This window comes from Salmo salar, unplaced genomic scaffold (genome assembly GCF_965601325.2).
Source record: "Salmo salar unplaced genomic scaffold, fSalSal1 ptg000135l, whole genome shotgun sequence".
NCBI classification, from domain to species: domain Eukaryota; kingdom Metazoa; phylum Chordata; class Actinopteri; order Salmoniformes; family Salmonidae; genus Salmo; species Salmo salar.
In genome coordinates, this window is record NW_027675320.1 from 468,914 (window position 1) to 484,951 (window position 16,038).

The 16,038-nt window shown below is 42.6% G+C and overlaps 22 non-coding genes across 22 annotated transcripts; 11 read left to right on the plus strand and 11 right to left on the minus strand.

Annotated features, from left to right (window-relative positions):
• Nucleotides 1–697: 697 nt before the first annotated feature.
• On the plus strand, nt 698–769 carry trnap-agg (transfer RNA proline (anticodon AGG)). Its single transcript has one exon. It is a non-coding gene; the product is annotated as a tRNA-Pro (tRNA).
• A 267-nt stretch (nt 770–1,036) lies between these two features.
• Nucleotides 1,037–1,108, minus strand: trnag-ucc (transfer RNA glycine (anticodon UCC)). Its single transcript has one exon. It is a non-coding gene; the product is annotated as a tRNA-Gly (tRNA).
• A 993-nt stretch (nt 1,109–2,101) lies between these two features.
• On the plus strand, nt 2,102–2,173 carry trnap-agg (transfer RNA proline (anticodon AGG)). Its single transcript has one exon. It is a non-coding gene; the product is annotated as a tRNA-Pro (tRNA).
• Nucleotides 2,174–2,440: 267 nt separating this feature from the next.
• trnag-ucc (transfer RNA glycine (anticodon UCC)) lies at nt 2,441–2,512 on the minus strand. The gene has a single exon. It is a non-coding gene; the product is annotated as a tRNA-Gly (tRNA).
• Nucleotides 2,513–3,505: 993 nt separating this feature from the next.
• On the plus strand, nt 3,506–3,577 carry trnap-agg (transfer RNA proline (anticodon AGG)). The gene has a single exon. It is a non-coding gene; the product is annotated as a tRNA-Pro (tRNA).
• A 267-nt stretch (nt 3,578–3,844) lies between these two features.
• On the minus strand, nt 3,845–3,916 carry trnag-ucc (transfer RNA glycine (anticodon UCC)). The gene has a single exon. It is a non-coding gene; the product is annotated as a tRNA-Gly (tRNA).
• Nucleotides 3,917–4,909: 993 nt separating this feature from the next.
• Nucleotides 4,910–4,981, plus strand: trnap-agg (transfer RNA proline (anticodon AGG)). Its single transcript has one exon. It is a non-coding gene; the product is annotated as a tRNA-Pro (tRNA).
• A 267-nt stretch (nt 4,982–5,248) lies between these two features.
• trnag-ucc (transfer RNA glycine (anticodon UCC)) lies at nt 5,249–5,320 on the minus strand. Its single transcript has one exon. It is a non-coding gene; the product is annotated as a tRNA-Gly (tRNA).
• A 993-nt stretch (nt 5,321–6,313) lies between these two features.
• On the plus strand, nt 6,314–6,385 carry trnap-agg (transfer RNA proline (anticodon AGG)). Its single transcript has one exon. It is a non-coding gene; the product is annotated as a tRNA-Pro (tRNA).
• A 267-nt stretch (nt 6,386–6,652) lies between these two features.
• Nucleotides 6,653–6,724, minus strand: trnag-ucc (transfer RNA glycine (anticodon UCC)). Its single transcript has one exon. It is a non-coding gene; the product is annotated as a tRNA-Gly (tRNA).
• A 993-nt stretch (nt 6,725–7,717) lies between these two features.
• Nucleotides 7,718–7,789, plus strand: trnap-agg (transfer RNA proline (anticodon AGG)). Its single transcript has one exon. It is a non-coding gene; the product is annotated as a tRNA-Pro (tRNA).
• A 267-nt stretch (nt 7,790–8,056) lies between these two features.
• On the minus strand, nt 8,057–8,128 carry trnag-ucc (transfer RNA glycine (anticodon UCC)). Its single transcript has one exon. It is a non-coding gene; the product is annotated as a tRNA-Gly (tRNA).
• A 993-nt stretch (nt 8,129–9,121) lies between these two features.
• trnap-agg (transfer RNA proline (anticodon AGG)) lies at nt 9,122–9,193 on the plus strand. The gene has a single exon. It is a non-coding gene; the product is annotated as a tRNA-Pro (tRNA).
• Nucleotides 9,194–9,460: 267 nt separating this feature from the next.
• trnag-ucc (transfer RNA glycine (anticodon UCC)) lies at nt 9,461–9,532 on the minus strand. Its single transcript has one exon. It is a non-coding gene; the product is annotated as a tRNA-Gly (tRNA).
• Nucleotides 9,533–10,525: 993 nt separating this feature from the next.
• On the plus strand, nt 10,526–10,597 carry trnap-agg (transfer RNA proline (anticodon AGG)). The gene has a single exon. It is a non-coding gene; the product is annotated as a tRNA-Pro (tRNA).
• A 267-nt stretch (nt 10,598–10,864) lies between these two features.
• trnag-ucc (transfer RNA glycine (anticodon UCC)) lies at nt 10,865–10,936 on the minus strand. The gene has a single exon. It is a non-coding gene; the product is annotated as a tRNA-Gly (tRNA).
• A 993-nt stretch (nt 10,937–11,929) lies between these two features.
• trnap-agg (transfer RNA proline (anticodon AGG)) lies at nt 11,930–12,001 on the plus strand. Its single transcript has one exon. It is a non-coding gene; the product is annotated as a tRNA-Pro (tRNA).
• Nucleotides 12,002–12,268: 267 nt separating this feature from the next.
• On the minus strand, nt 12,269–12,340 carry trnag-ucc (transfer RNA glycine (anticodon UCC)). Its single transcript has one exon. It is a non-coding gene; the product is annotated as a tRNA-Gly (tRNA).
• Nucleotides 12,341–13,333: 993 nt separating this feature from the next.
• trnap-agg (transfer RNA proline (anticodon AGG)) lies at nt 13,334–13,405 on the plus strand. The gene has a single exon. It is a non-coding gene; the product is annotated as a tRNA-Pro (tRNA).
• A 267-nt stretch (nt 13,406–13,672) lies between these two features.
• Nucleotides 13,673–13,744, minus strand: trnag-ucc (transfer RNA glycine (anticodon UCC)). The gene has a single exon. It is a non-coding gene; the product is annotated as a tRNA-Gly (tRNA).
• A 993-nt stretch (nt 13,745–14,737) lies between these two features.
• Nucleotides 14,738–14,809, plus strand: trnap-agg (transfer RNA proline (anticodon AGG)). Its single transcript has one exon. It is a non-coding gene; the product is annotated as a tRNA-Pro (tRNA).
• Nucleotides 14,810–15,076: 267 nt separating this feature from the next.
• trnag-ucc (transfer RNA glycine (anticodon UCC)) lies at nt 15,077–15,148 on the minus strand. The gene has a single exon. It is a non-coding gene; the product is annotated as a tRNA-Gly (tRNA).
• Between the last annotated feature and the right edge of the window lie 890 nt (nt 15,149–16,038).

Consider the following 16,038-nt stretch of genomic DNA (forward strand, 5'->3'; position numbering starts at 1 on the left):
AAGGGTTCCGACTTCAGACGGGTCCCCTGACACTTGTGGGGGACGTAGAGATAAATTGAGAACACCACCGTGTTCGTGAGGGTCTCCCCTTTCCAGGGAGTGGTCATACGAATTTGTAGGTCAAACGGTTCAGAAGCTACAGATGTTTTTGTGAGAAGACCGATTATAGGTATGTCTCATGGTTTGACTAACACCGCTCTAGCTCCACCACCTTTCATTGCAGATGTGGAGGTGTAACATAAACAGTTATGGAGGCTTGAGACAGATACGACACATCTCAATCTCTCTAGTTGAAAACTGATCGATTTGAATGGGTATTTTTTACATTCGTTTACTTTGATTCACGTACTGATGCATCAGTCAACTCAAAATAAATGAGCTCCATTCTTTTTGAAGTTTTATTTTTTCAGTTTCTCTTTTAAAATATTAATTGATCTCATTTTGCTCAATATTCATTTGTCAACACTCATCATCAGTTTGCTGTCGCGGCTTAAGAAGACAGAATGTGAAAAACACAGCAGATGAAATACAAAAGATTTGAACTGAAGCCTGGTCAACAGTTTGGAAGACTGCTATGCTCACAAGTATAGCACAAACACTCACATGAGGTTCAATCTTTCCAAGCACCATGGACAAGAACAATGGATATCCTCATTGTCATTGCCGCAGAAAGCAAAACTATTTTGTTATTGTGTAAGGCTCGTTGGTCTAGGGGTATGATTCTCGCTTAGGGTGCGAGAGGTCCCGGGTTCAAATCCCGGATGAGCCCTTTTGCAGATCTTTTAACAAGCTCAGACAGGCAGATCTCAGGCCACTGGTCGCAAACAGCCACCTCTTGGGCGCAGGACGAGGTGGCTGAATGGTTTAGGCGATGGACAGCTAATCTATTGTGATATTCACTAGTTGGCTCAATGTCGCACTTCATTTAGAAAACCTGCAAAAAGTAAGAGCAAATCGGACTTCCACGAAGATTGATTCCAATGTAATAGACTTGAAATTACACCCAGCCCCTAAAACTAGTGAATATGTCATGCTCTGCATTGGCCGGGAATCGAACCCGGGTCAACTGCTTGGAAGGCAGCTATGCTCACCACTATACCACCAATGCTATGTGAAGCTCGCTAGCAACATGGAGACATCGATTCATATCCTGACCGTCATTTTTGTGGAAAGTGAAAATTATTTGACCAAACGGATCGTTGGTGTTAGTGTACGATTATGGCTTAGGGTGCGAGAGGTCCCTGGTTAAAAAATCTATCATTTTAATCAGTACCTGTTACCTTCAGATTAGTCCCGTGACACTTGTGGGGAACGTAGGGCAAAACTGAGAACATTGTGACAAGTGGGGTCACATTAGTTTGTTGCCCAAAGATTTTGGATTCTACAAACAGAAGTTGGCACATAAAGGGTTCCGACTTCAGACGGGTCCCCTGACACTTGTGGGGGACGTAGAGATAAATTGAGAACACCACCGTGTTCGTGAGGGTCTCCCCTTTCCAGGGAGTGGTCATACGAATTTGTAGGTCAAACGGTTCAGAAGCTACAGATGTTTTTGTGAGAAGACCGATTATAGGTATGTCTCATGGTTTGACTAACACCGCTCTAGCTCCACCACCTTTCATTGCAGATGTGGAGGTGTAACATAAACAGTTATGGAGGCTTGAGACAGATACGACACATCTCAATCTCTCTAGTTGAAAACTGATCGATTTGAATGGGTATTTTTTACATTCGTTTACTTTGATTCACGTACTGATGCATCAGTCAACTCAAAATAAATGAGCTCCATTCTTTTTGAAGTTTTATTTTTTCAGTTTCTCTTTTAAAATATTAATTGATCTCATTTTGCTCAATATTCATTTGTCAACACTCATCATCAGTTTGCTGTCGCGGCTTAAGAAGACAGAATGTGAAAAACACAGCAGATGAAATACAAAAGATTTGAACTGAAGCCTGGTCAACAGTTTGGAAGACTGCTATGCTCACAAGTATAGCACAAACACTCACATGAGGTTCAATCTTTCCAAGCACCATGGACAAGAACAATGGATATCCTCATTGTCATTGCCGCAGAAAGCAAAACTATTTTGTTATTGTGTAAGGCTCGTTGGTCTAGGGGTATGATTCTCGCTTAGGGTGCGAGAGGTCCCGGGTTCAAATCCCGGATGAGCCCTTTTGCAGATCTTTTAACAAGCTCAGACAGGCAGATCTCAGGCCACTGGTCGCAAACAGCCACCTCTTGGGCGCAGGACGAGGTGGCTGAATGGTTTAGGCGATGGACAGCTAATCTATTGTGATATTCACTAGTTGGCTCAATGTCGCACTTCATTTAGAAAACCTGCAAAAAGTAAGAGCAAATCGTACTTCCACGAAGATTGATTCCAATGTAATAGACTTGAAATTACACCCAGCCCCTAAAACTAGTGAATATGTCATGCTCTGCATTGGCCGGGAATCGAACCCGGGTCAACTGCTTGGAAGGCAGCTATGCTCACCACTATACCACCAATGCTATGTGAAGCTCGCTAGCAACATGGAGACATCGATTCATATCCTGACCGTCATTTTTGTGGAAAGTGAAAATTATTTGACCAAACGGATCGTTGGTGTTAGTGTACGATTATGGCTTAGGGTGCGAGAGGTCCCTGGTTAAAAAATCTATCATTTTAATCAGTACCTGTTACCTTCAGATTAGTCCCGTGACACTTGTGGGGAACGTAGGGCAAAACTGAGAACATTGTGACAAGTGGGGTCACATTAGTTTGTTGCCCAAAGATTTTGGATTCTACAAACAGAAGTTGGCACATAAAGGGTTCCGACTTCAGACGGGTCCCCTGACACTTGTGGGGGACGTAGAGATAAATTGAGAACACCACCGTGTTCGTGAGGGTCTCCCCTTTCCAGGGAGTGGTCATACGAATTTGTAGGTCAAACGGTTCAGAAGCTACAGATGTTTTTGTGAGAAGACCGATTATAGGTATGTCTCATGGTTTGACTAACACCGCTCTAGCTCCACCACCTTTCATTGCAGATGTGGAGGTGTAACATAAACAGTTATGGAGGCTTGAGACAGATACGACACATCTCAATCTCTCTAGTTGAAAACTGATCGATTTGAATGGGTATTTTTTACATTCGTTTACTTTGATTCACGTACTGATGCATCAGTCAACTCAAAATAAATGAGCTCCATTCTTTTTGAAGTTTTATTTTTTCAGTTTCTCTTTTAAAATATTAATTGATCTCATTTTGCTCAATATTCATTTGTCAACACTCATCATCAGTTTGCTGTCGCGGCTTAAGAAGACAGAATGTGAAAAACACAGCAGATGAAATACAAAAGATTTGAACTGAAGCCTGGTCAACAGTTTGGAAGACTGCTATGCTCACAAGTATAGCACAAACACTCACATGAGGTTCAATCTTTCCAAGCACCATGGACAAGAACAATGGATATCCTCATTGTCATTGCCGCAGAAAGCAAAACTATTTTGTTATTGTGTAAGGCTCGTTGGTCTAGGGGTATGATTCTCGCTTAGGGTGCGAGAGGTCCCGGGTTCAAATCCCGGATGAGCCCTTTTGCAGATCTTTTAACAAGCTCAGACAGGCAGATCTCAGGCCACTGGTCGCAAACAGCCACCTCTTGGGCGCAGGACGAGGTGGCTGAATGGTTTAGGCGATGGACAGCTAATCTATTGTGATATTCACTAGTTGGCTCAATGTCGCACTTCATTTAGAAAACCTGCAAAAAGTAAGAGCAAATCGTACTTCCACGAAGATTGATTCCAATGTAATAGACTTGAAATTACACCCAGCCCCTAAAACTAGTGAATATGTCATGCTCTGCATTGGCCGGGAATCGAACCCGGGTCAACTGCTTGGAAGGCAGCTATGCTCACCACTATACCACCAATGCTATGTGAAGCTCGCTAGCAACATGGAGACATCGATTCATATCCTGACCGTCATTTTTGTGGAAAGTGAAAATTATTTGACCAAACGGATCGTTGGTGTTAGTGTACGATTATGGCTTAGGGTGCGAGAGGTCCCTGGTTAAAAAATCTATCATTTTAATCAGTACCTGTTACCTTCAGATTAGTCCCGTGACACTTGTGGGGAACGTAGGGCAAAACTGAGAACATTGTGACAAGTGGGGTCACATTAGTTTGTTGCCCAAAGATTTTGGATTCTACAAACAGAAGTTGGCACATAAAGGGTTCCGACTTCAGACGGGTCCCCTGACACTTGTGGGGGACGTAGAGATAAATTGAGAACACCACCGTGTTCGTGAGGGTCTCCCCTTTCCAGGGAGTGGTCATACGAATTTGTAGGTCAAACGGTTCAGAAGCTACAGATGTTTTTGTGAGAAGACCGATTATAGGTATGTCTCATGGTTTGACTAACACCGCTCTAGCTCCACCACCTTTCATTGCAGATGTGGAGGTGTAACATAAACAGTTATGGAGGCTTGAGACAGATACGACACATCTCAATCTCTCTAGTTGAAAACTGATCGATTTGAATGGGTATTTTTTACATTCGTTTACTTTGATTCACGTACTGATGCATCAGTCAACTCAAAATAAATGAGCTCCATTCTTTTTGAAGTTTTATTTTTTCAGTTTCTCTTTTAAAATATTAATTGATCTCATTTTGCTCAATATTCATTTGTCAACACTCATCATCAGTTTGCTGTCGCGGCTTAAGAAGACAGAATGTGAAAAACACAGCAGATGAAATACAAAAGATTTGAACTGAAGCCTGGTCAACAGTTTGGAAGACTGCTATGCTCACAAGTATAGCACAAACACTCACATGAGGTTCAATCTTTCCAAGCACCATGGACAAGAACAATGGATATCCTCATTGTCATTGCCGCAGAAAGCAAAACTATTTTGTTATTGTGTAAGGCTCGTTGGTCTAGGGGTATGATTCTCGCTTAGGGTGCGAGAGGTCCCGGGTTCAAATCCCGGATGAGCCCTTTTGCAGATCTTTTAACAAGCTCAGACAGGCAGATCTCAGGCCACTGGTCGCAAACAGCCACCTCTTGGGCGCAGGACGAGGTGGCTGAATGGTTTAGGCGATGGACAGCTAATCTATTGTGATATTCACTAGTTGGCTCAATGTCGCACTTCATTTAGAAAACCTGCAAAAAGTAAGAGCAAATCGTACTTCCACGAAGATTGATTCCAATGTAATAGACTTGAAATTACACCCAGCCCCTAAAACTAGTGAATATGTCATGCTCTGCATTGGCCGGGAATCGAACCCGGGTCAACTGCTTGGAAGGCAGCTATGCTCACCACTATACCACCAATGCTATGTGAAGCTCGCTAGCAACATGGAGACATCGATTCATATCCTGACCGTCATTTTTGTGGAAAGTGAAAATTATTTGACCAAACGGATCGTTGGTGTTAGTGTACGATTATGGCTTAGGGTGCGAGAGGTCCCTGGTTAAAAAATCTATCATTTTAATCAGTACCTGTTACCTTCAGATTAGTCCCGTGACACTTGTGGGGAACGTAGGGCAAAACTGAGAACATTGTGACAAGTGGGGTCACATTAGTTTGTTGCCCAAAGATTTTGGATTCTACAAACAGAAGTTGGCACATAAAGGGTTCCGACTTCAGACGGGTCCCCTGACACTTGTGGGGGACGTAGAGATAAATTGAGAACACCACCGTGTTCGTGAGGGTCTCCCCTTTCCAGGGAGTGGTCATACGAATTTGTAGGTCAAACGGTTCAGAAGCTACAGATGTTTTTGTGAGAAGACCGATTATAGGTATGTCTCATGGTTTGACTAACACCGCTCTAGCTCCACCACCTTTCATTGCAGATGTGGAGGTGTAACATAAACAGTTATGGAGGCTTGAGACAGATACGACACATCTCAATCTCTCTAGTTGAAAACTGATCGATTTGAATGGGTATTTTTTACATTCGTTTACTTTGATTCACGTACTGATGCATCAGTCAACTCAAAATAAATGAGCTCCATTCTTTTTGAAGTTTTATTTTTTCAGTTTCTCTTTTAAAATATTAATTGATCTCATTTTGCTCAATATTCATTTGTCAACACTCATCATCAGTTTGCTGTCGCGGCTTAAGAAGACAGAATGTGAAAAACACAGCAGATGAAATACAAAAGATTTGAACTGAAGCCTGGTCAACAGTTTGGAAGACTGCTATGCTCACAAGTATAGCACAAACACTCACATGAGGTTCAATCTTTCCAAGCACCATGGACAAGAACAATGGATATCCTCATTGTCATTGCCGCAGAAAGCAAAACTATTTTGTTATTGTGTAAGGCTCGTTGGTCTAGGGGTATGATTCTCGCTTAGGGTGCGAGAGGTCCCGGGTTCAAATCCCGGATGAGCCCTTTTGCAGATCTTTTAACAAGCTCAGACAGGCAGATCTCAGGCCACTGGTCGCAAACAGCCACCTCTTGGGCGCAGGACGAGGTGGCTGAATGGTTTAGGCGATGGACAGCTAATCTATTGTGATATTCACTAGTTGGCTCAATGTCGCACTTCATTTAGAAAACCTGCAAAAAGTAAGAGCAAATCGTACTTCCACGAAGATTGATTCCAATGTAATAGACTTGAAATTACACCCAGCCCCTAAAACTAGTGAATATGTCATGCTCTGCATTGGCCGGGAATCGAACCCGGGTCAACTGCTTGGAAGGCAGCTATGCTCACCACTATACCACCAATGCTATGTGAAGCTCGCTAGCAACATGGAGACATCGATTCATATCCTGACCGTCATTTTTGTGGAAAGTGAAAATTATTTGACCAAACGGATCGTTGGTGTTAGTGTACGATTATGGCTTAGGGTGCGAGAGGTCCCTGGTTAAAAAATCTATCATTTTAATCAGTACCTGTTACCTTCAGATTAGTCCCGTGACACTTGTGGGGAACGTAGGGCAAAACTGAGAACATTGTGACAAGTGGGGTCACATTAGTTTGTTGCCCAAAGATTTTGGATTCTACAAACAGAAGTTGGCACATAAAGGGTTCCGACTTCAGACGGGTCCCCTGACACTTGTGGGGGACGTAGAGATAAATTGAGAACACCACCGTGTTCGTGAGGGTCTCCCCTTTCCAGGGAGTGGTCATACGAATTTGTAGGTCAAACGGTTCAGAAGCTACAGATGTTTTTGTGAGAAGACCGATTATAGGTATGTCTCATGGTTTGACTAACACCGCTCTAGCTCCACCACCTTTCATTGCAGATGTGGAGGTGTAACATAAACAGTTATGGAGGCTTGAGACAGATACGACACATCTCAATCTCTCTAGTTGAAAACTGATCGATTTGAATGGGTATTTTTTACATTCGTTTACTTTGATTCACGTACTGATGCATCAGTCAACTCAAAATAAATGAGCTCCATTCTTTTTGAAGTTTTATTTTTTCAGTTTCTCTTTTAAAATATTAATTGATCTCATTTTGCTCAATATTCATTTGTCAACACTCATCATCAGTTTGCTGTCGCGGCTTAAGAAGACAGAATGTGAAAAACACAGCAGATGAAATACAAAAGATTTGAACTGAAGCCTGGTCAACAGTTTGGAAGACTGCTATGCTCACAAGTATAGCACAAACACTCACATGAGGTTCAATCTTTCCAAGCACCATGGACAAGAACAATGGATATCCTCATTGTCATTGCCGCAGAAAGCAAAACTATTTTGTTATTGTGTAAGGCTCGTTGGTCTAGGGGTATGATTCTCGCTTAGGGTGCGAGAGGTCCCGGGTTCAAATCCCGGATGAGCCCTTTTGCAGATCTTTTAACAAGCTCAGACAGGCAGATCTCAGGCCACTGGTCGCAAACAGCCACCTCTTGGGCGCAGGACGAGGTGGCTGAATGGTTTAGGCGATGGACAGCTAATCTATTGTGATATTCACTAGTTGGCTCAATGTCGCACTTCATTTAGAAAACCTGCAAAAAGTAAGAGCAAATCGTACTTCCACGAAGATTGATTCCAATGTAATAGACTTGAAATTACACCCAGCCCCTAAAACTAGTGAATATGTCATGCTCTGCATTGGCCGGGAATCGAACCCGGGTCAACTGCTTGGAAGGCAGCTATGCTCACCACTATACCACCAATGCTATGTGAAGCTCGCTAGCAACATGGAGACATCGATTCATATCCTGACCGTCATTTTTGTGGAAAGTGAAAATTATTTGACCAAACGGATCGTTGGTGTTAGTGTACGATTATGGCTTAGGGTGCGAGAGGTCCCTGGTTAAAAAATCTATCATTTTAATCAGTACCTGTTACCTTCAGATTAGTCCCGTGACACTTGTGGGGAACGTAGGGCAAAACTGAGAACATTGTGACAAGTGGGGTCACATTAGTTTGTTGCCCAAAGATTTTGGATTCTACAAACAGAAGTTGGCACATAAAGGGTTCCGACTTCAGACGGGTCCCCTGACACTTGTGGGGGACGTAGAGATAAATTGAGAACACCACCGTGTTCGTGAGGGTCTCCCCTTTCCAGGGAGTGGTCATACGAATTTGTAGGTCAAACGGTTCAGAAGCTACAGATGTTTTTGTGAGAAGACCGATTATAGGTATGTCTCATGGTTTGACTAACACCGCTCTAGCTCCACCACCTTTCATTGCAGATGTGGAGGTGTAACATAAACAGTTATGGAGGCTTGAGACAGATACGACACATCTCAATCTCTCTAGTTGAAAACTGATCGATTTGAATGGGTATTTTTTACATTCGTTTACTTTGATTCACGTACTGATGCATCAGTCAACTCAAAATAAATGAGCTCCATTCTTTTTGAAGTTTTATTTTTTCAGTTTCTCTTTTAAAATATTAATTGATCTCATTTTGCTCAATATTCATTTGTCAACACTCATCATCAGTTTGCTGTCGCGGCTTAAGAAGACAGAATGTGAAAAACACAGCAGATGAAATACAAAAGATTTGAACTGAAGCCTGGTCAACAGTTTGGAAGACTGCTATGCTCACAAGTATAGCACAAACACTCACATGAGGTTCAATCTTTCCAAGCACCATGGACAAGAACAATGGATATCCTCATTGTCATTGCCGCAGAAAGCAAAACTATTTTGTTATTGTGTAAGGCTCGTTGGTCTAGGGGTATGATTCTCGCTTAGGGTGCGAGAGGTCCCGGGTTCAAATCCCGGATGAGCCCTTTTGCAGATCTTTTAACAAGCTCAGACAGGCAGATCTCAGGCCACTGGTCGCAAACAGCCACCTCTTGGGCGCAGGACGAGGTGGCTGAATGGTTTAGGCGATGGACAGCTAATCTATTGTGATATTCACTAGTTGGCTCAATGTCGCACTTCATTTAGAAAACCTGCAAAAAGTAAGAGCAAATCGTACTTCCACGAAGATTGATTCCAATGTAATAGACTTGAAATTACACCCAGCCCCTAAAACTAGTGAATATGTCATGCTCTGCATTGGCCGGGAATCGAACCCGGGTCAACTGCTTGGAAGGCAGCTATGCTCACCACTATACCACCAATGCTATGTGAAGCTCGCTAGCAACATGGAGACATCGATTCATATCCTGACCGTCATTTTTGTGGAAAGTGAAAATTATTTGACCAAACGGATCGTTGGTGTTAGTGTACGATTATGGCTTAGGGTGCGAGAGGTCCCTGGTTAAAAAATCTATCATTTTAATCAGTACCTGTTACCTTCAGATTAGTCCCGTGACACTTGTGGGGAACGTAGGGCAAAACTGAGAACATTGTGACAAGTGGGGTCACATTAGTTTGTTGCCCAAAGATTTTGGATTCTACAAACAGAAGTTGGCACATAAAGGGTTCCGACTTCAGACGGGTCCCCTGACACTTGTGGGGGACGTAGAGATAAATTGAGAACACCACCGTGTTCGTGAGGGTCTCCCCTTTCCAGGGAGTGGTCATACGAATTTGTAGGTCAAACGGTTCAGAAGCTACAGATGTTTTTGTGAGAAGACCGATTATAGGTATGTCTCATGGTTTGACTAACACCGCTCTAGCTCCACCACCTTTCATTGCAGATGTGGAGGTGTAACATAAACAGTTATGGAGGCTTGAGACAGATACGACACATCTCAATCTCTCTAGTTGAAAACTGATCGATTTGAATGGGTATTTTTTACATTCGTTTACTTTGATTCACGTACTGATGCATCAGTCAACTCAAAATAAATGAGCTCCATTCTTTTTGAAGTTTTATTTTTTCAGTTTCTCTTTTAAAATATTAATTGATCTCATTTTGCTCAATATTCATTTGTCAACACTCATCATCAGTTTGCTGTCGCGGCTTAAGAAGACAGAATGTGAAAAACACAGCAGATGAAATACAAAAGATTTGAACTGAAGCCTGGTCAACAGTTTGGAAGACTGCTATGCTCACAAGTATAGCACAAACACTCACATGAGGTTCAATCTTTCCAAGCACCATGGACAAGAACAATGGATATCCTCATTGTCATTGCCGCAGAAAGCAAAACTATTTTGTTATTGTGTAAGGCTCGTTGGTCTAGGGGTATGATTCTCGCTTAGGGTGCGAGAGGTCCCGGGTTCAAATCCCGGATGAGCCCTTTTGCAGATCTTTTAACAAGCTCAGACAGGCAGATCTCAGGCCACTGGTCGCAAACAGCCACCTCTTGGGCGCAGGACGAGGTGGCTGAATGGTTTAGGCGATGGACAGCTAATCTATTGTGATATTCACTAGTTGGCTCAATGTCGCACTTCATTTAGAAAACCTGCAAAAAGTAAGAGCAAATCGTACTTCCACGAAGATTGATTCCAATGTAATAGACTTGAAATTACACCCAGCCCCTAAAACTAGTGAATATGTCATGCTCTGCATTGGCCGGGAATCGAACCCGGGTCAACTGCTTGGAAGGCAGCTATGCTCACCACTATACCACCAATGCTATGTGAAGCTCGCTAGCAACATGGAGACATCGATTCATATCCTGACCGTCATTTTTGTGGAAAGTGAAAATTATTTGACCAAACGGATCGTTGGTGTTAGTGTACGATTATGGCTTAGGGTGCGAGAGGTCCCTGGTTAAAAAATCTATCATTTTAATCAGTACCTGTTACCTTCAGATTAGTCCCGTGACACTTGTGGGGAACGTAGGGCAAAACTGAGAACATTGTGACAAGTGGGGTCACATTAGTTTGTTGCCCAAAGATTTTGGATTCTACAAACAGAAGTTGGCACATAAAGGGTTCCGACTTCAGACGGGTCCCCTGACACTTGTGGGGGACGTAGAGATAAATTGAGAACACCACCGTGTTCGTGAGGGTCTCCCCTTTCCAGGGAGTGGTCATACGAATTTGTAGGTCAAACGGTTCAGAAGCTACAGATGTTTTTGTGAGAAGACCGATTATAGGTATGTCTCATGGTTTGACTAACACCGCTCTAGCTCCACCACCTTTCATTGCAGATGTGGAGGTGTAACATAAACAGTTATGGAGGCTTGAGACAGATACGACACATCTCAATCTCTCTAGTTGAAAACTGATCGATTTGAATGGGTATTTTTTACATTCGTTTACTTTGATTCACGTACTGATGCATCAGTCAACTCAAAATAAATGAGCTCCATTCTTTTTGAAGTTTTATTTTTTCAGTTTCTCTTTTAAAATATTAATTGATCTCATTTTGCTCAATATTCATTTGTCAACACTCATCATCAGTTTGCTGTCGCGGCTTAAGAAGACAGAATGTGAAAAACACAGCAGATGAAATACAAAAGATTTGAACTGAAGCCTGGTCAACAGTTTGGAAGACTGCTATGCTCACAAGTATAGCACAAACACTCACATGAGGTTCAATCTTTCCAAGCACCATGGACAAGAACAATGGATATCCTCATTGTCATTGCCGCAGAAAGCAAAACTATTTTGTTATTGTGTAAGGCTCGTTGGTCTAGGGGTATGATTCTCGCTTAGGGTGCGAGAGGTCCCGGGTTCAAATCCCGGATGAGCCCTTTTGCAGATCTTTTAACAAGCTCAGACAGGCAGATCTCAGGCCACTGGTCGCAAACAGCCACCTCTTGGGCGCAGGACGAGGTGGCTGAATGGTTTAGGCGATGGACAGCTAATCTATTGTGATATTCACTAGTTGGCTCAATGTCGCACTTCATTTAGAAAACCTGCAAAAAGTAAGAGCAAATCGTACTTCCACGAAGATTGATTCCAATGTAATAGACTTGAAATTACACCCAGCCCCTAAAACTAGTGAATATGTCATGCTCTGCATTGGCCGGGAATCGAACCCGGGTCAACTGCTTGGAAGGCAGCTATGCTCACCACTATACCACCAATGCTATGTGAAGCTCGCTAGCAACATGGAGACATCGATTCATATCCTGACCGTCATTTTTGTGGAAAGTGAAAATTATTTGACCAAACGGATCGTTGGTGTTAGTGTACGATTATGGCTTAGGGTGCGAGAGGTCCCTGGTTAAAAAATCTATCATTTTAATCAGTACCTGTTACCTTCAGATTAGTCCCGTGACACTTGTGGGGAACGTAGGGCAAAACTGAGAACATTGTGACAAGTGGGGTCACATTAGTTTGTTGCCCAAAGATTTTGGATTCTACAAACAGAAGTTGGCACATAAAGGGTTCCGACTTCAGACGGGTCCCCTGACACTTGTGGGGGACGTAGAGATAAATTGAGAACACCACCGTGTTCGTGAGGGTCTCCCCTTTCCAGGGAGTGGTCATACGAATTTGTAGGTCAAACGGTTCAGAAGCTACAGATGTTTTTGTGAGAAGACCGATTATAGGTATGTCTCATGGTTTGACTAACACCGCTCTAGCTCCACCACCTTTCATTGCAGATGTGGAGGTGTAACATAAACAGTTATGGAGGCTTGAGACAGATACGACACATCTCAATCTCTCTAGTTGAAAACTGATCGATTTGAATGGGTATTTTTTACATTCGTTTACTTTGATTCACGTACTGATGCATCAGTCAACTCAAAATAAATGAGCTCCATTCTTTTTGAAGTTTTATTTTTTCAGTTTCTCTTTTAAAATATTAATTGATCTCATTTTGCTCAATATTCATTTGTCAACACTCATCATCAGTTTGCTGTCGCGGCTTAAGAAGACAGAATGTGAAAAACACAGCAGATGAAATACAAAAGATTTGAACTGAAGCCTGGTCAACAGTTTGGAAGACTGCTATGCTCACAAGTATAGCACAAACACTCACATGAGGTTCAATCTTTCCAAGCACCATGGACAAGAACAATGGATATCCTCATTGTCATTGCCGCAGAAAGCAAAACTATTTTGTTATTGTGTAAGGCTCGTTGGTCTAGGGGTATGATTCTCGCTTAGGGTGCGAGAGGTCCCGGGTTCAAATCCCGGATGAGCCCTTTTGCAGATCTTTTAACAAGCTCAGACAGGCAGATCTCAGGCCACTGGTCGCAAACAGCCACCTCTTGGGCGCAGGACGAGGTGGCTGAATGGTTTAGGCGATGGACAGCTAATCTATTGTGATATTCACTAGTTGGCTCAATGTCGCACTTCATTTAGAAAACCTGCAAAAAGTAAGAGCAAATCGTACTTCCACGAAGATTGATTCCAATGTAATAGACTTGAAATTACACCCAGCCCCTAAAACTAGTGAATATGTCATGCTCTGCATTGGCCGGGAATCGAACCCGGGTCAACTGCTTGGAAGGCAGCTATGCTCACCACTATACCACCAATGCTATGTGAAGCTCGCTAGCAACATGGAGACATCGATTCATATCCTGACCGTCATTTTTGTGGAAAGTGAAAATTATTTGACCAAACGGATCGTTGGTGTTAGTGTACGATTATGGCTTAGGGTGCGAGAGGTCCCTGGTTAAAAAATCTATCATTTTAATCAGTACCTGTTACCTTCAGATTAGTCCCGTGACACTTGTGGGGAACGTAGGGCAAAACTGAGAACATTGTGACAAGTGGGGTCACATTAGTTTGTTGCCCAAAGATTTTGGATTCTACAAACAGAAGTTGGCACATAAAGGGTTCCGACTTCAGACGGGTCCCCTGACACTTGTGGGGGACGTAGAGATAAATTGAGAACACCACCGTGTTCGTGAGGGTCTCCCCTTTCCAGGGAGTGGTCATACGAATTTGTAGGTCAAACGGTTCAGAAGCTACAGATGTTTTTGTGAGAAGACCGATTATAGGTATGTGTCATGGTTTGAATAACACCGCTCTAGCTCCACCACCTTTCATTGCAGATGTGGAGGTGTAACATAAACAGTTATGGAGGCTTGAGACAGATACGACACATCTCAATCTCTCTAGTTGAAAACTGATCGATTTGAATGGGTATTTTTTACATTCGTTTACTTTGATTCACGTACTGATGCATCAGTCAACTCAAAATAAATGAGCTCCATTCTTTTTGAAGTTTTATTTTTTCAGTTTCTCTTTTAAAATATTAATTGATCTCATTTTGCTCAATATTCATTTGTCAACACTCATCATCAGTTTGCTGTCGCGGCTTAAGAAGACAGAATGTGAAAAACACAGCAGATGAAATACAAAAGATTTGAACTGAAGCCTGGTCAACAGTTTGGAAGACTGCTATGCTCACAAGTATAGCACAAACACTCACATGAGGTTCAATCTTTCCAAGCACCATGGACAAGAACAATGGATATCCTCATTGTCATTGCCGCAGAAAGCAAAACTATTTTGTTATTGTGTAAGGCTCGTTGGTCTAGGGGTATGATTCTCGCTTAGGGTGCGAGAGGTCCCGGGTTCAAATCCCGGATGAGCCCTTTTGCAGATCTTTTAACAAGCTCAGACAGGCAGATCTCAGGCCACTGGTCGCAAACAGCCACCTCTTGGGCGCAGGACGAGGTGGCTGAATGGTTTAGGCGATGGACAGCTAATCTATTGTGATATTCACTAGTTGGCTCAATGTCGCACTTCATTTAGAAAACCTGCAAAAAGTAAGAGCAAATCGTACTTCCACGAAGATTGATTCCAATGTAATAGACTTGAAATTACACCCAGCCCCTAAAACTAGTGAATATGTCATGCTCTGCATTGGCCGGGAATCGAACCCGGGTCAACTGCTTGGAAGGCAGCTATGCTCACCACTATACCACCAATGCTATGTGAAGCTCGCTAGCAACATGGAGACATCGATTCATATCCTGACCGTCATTTTTGTGGAAAGTGAAAATTATTTGACCAAACGGATCGTTGGTGTTAGTGTACGATTATGGCTTAGGGTGCGAGAGGTCCCTGGTTAAAAAATCTATCATTTTAATCAGTACCTGTTACCTTCAGATTAGTCCCGTGACACTTGTGGGGAACGTAGGGCAAAACTGAGAACATTGTGACAAGTGGGGTCACATTAGTTTGTTGCCCAAAGATTTTGGATTCTACAAACAGAAGTTGGCACATAAAGGGTTCCGACTTCAGACGGGTCCCCTGACACTTGTGGGGGACGTAGAGATAAATTGAGAACACCACCGTGTTCGTGAGGGTCTCCCCTTTCCAGGGAGTGGTCATACGAATTTGTAGGTCAAACGGTTCAGAAGCTACAGATGTTTTTGTGAGAAGACCGATTATAGGTATGTCTCATGGTTTGACTAACACCGCTCTAGCTCCACCACCTTTCATTGCAGATGTGGAGGTGTAACATAAACAGTTATGGAGGCTTGAGACAGATACGACACATCTCAATCTCTCTAGTTGAAAACTGATCGATTTGAATGGGTATTTTTTACATTCGTTTACTTTGATTCACGTACTGATGCATCAGTCAACTCAAAATAAATGAGCTCCATTCTTTTTGAAGTTTTATTTTTTCAGTTTCTCTTTTAAAATATTAATTGATCTCATTTTGCTCAATATTCATTTGTCAACACTCATCATCAGTTTGCTGTCGCGGCTTAAGAAGACAGAATGTGAAAAACACAGCAGATGAAATACAAAAGATTTGAACTGAAGCCTGGTCAACAGTTTGGAAGACTGCTATGCTCACAAGTATAGCACA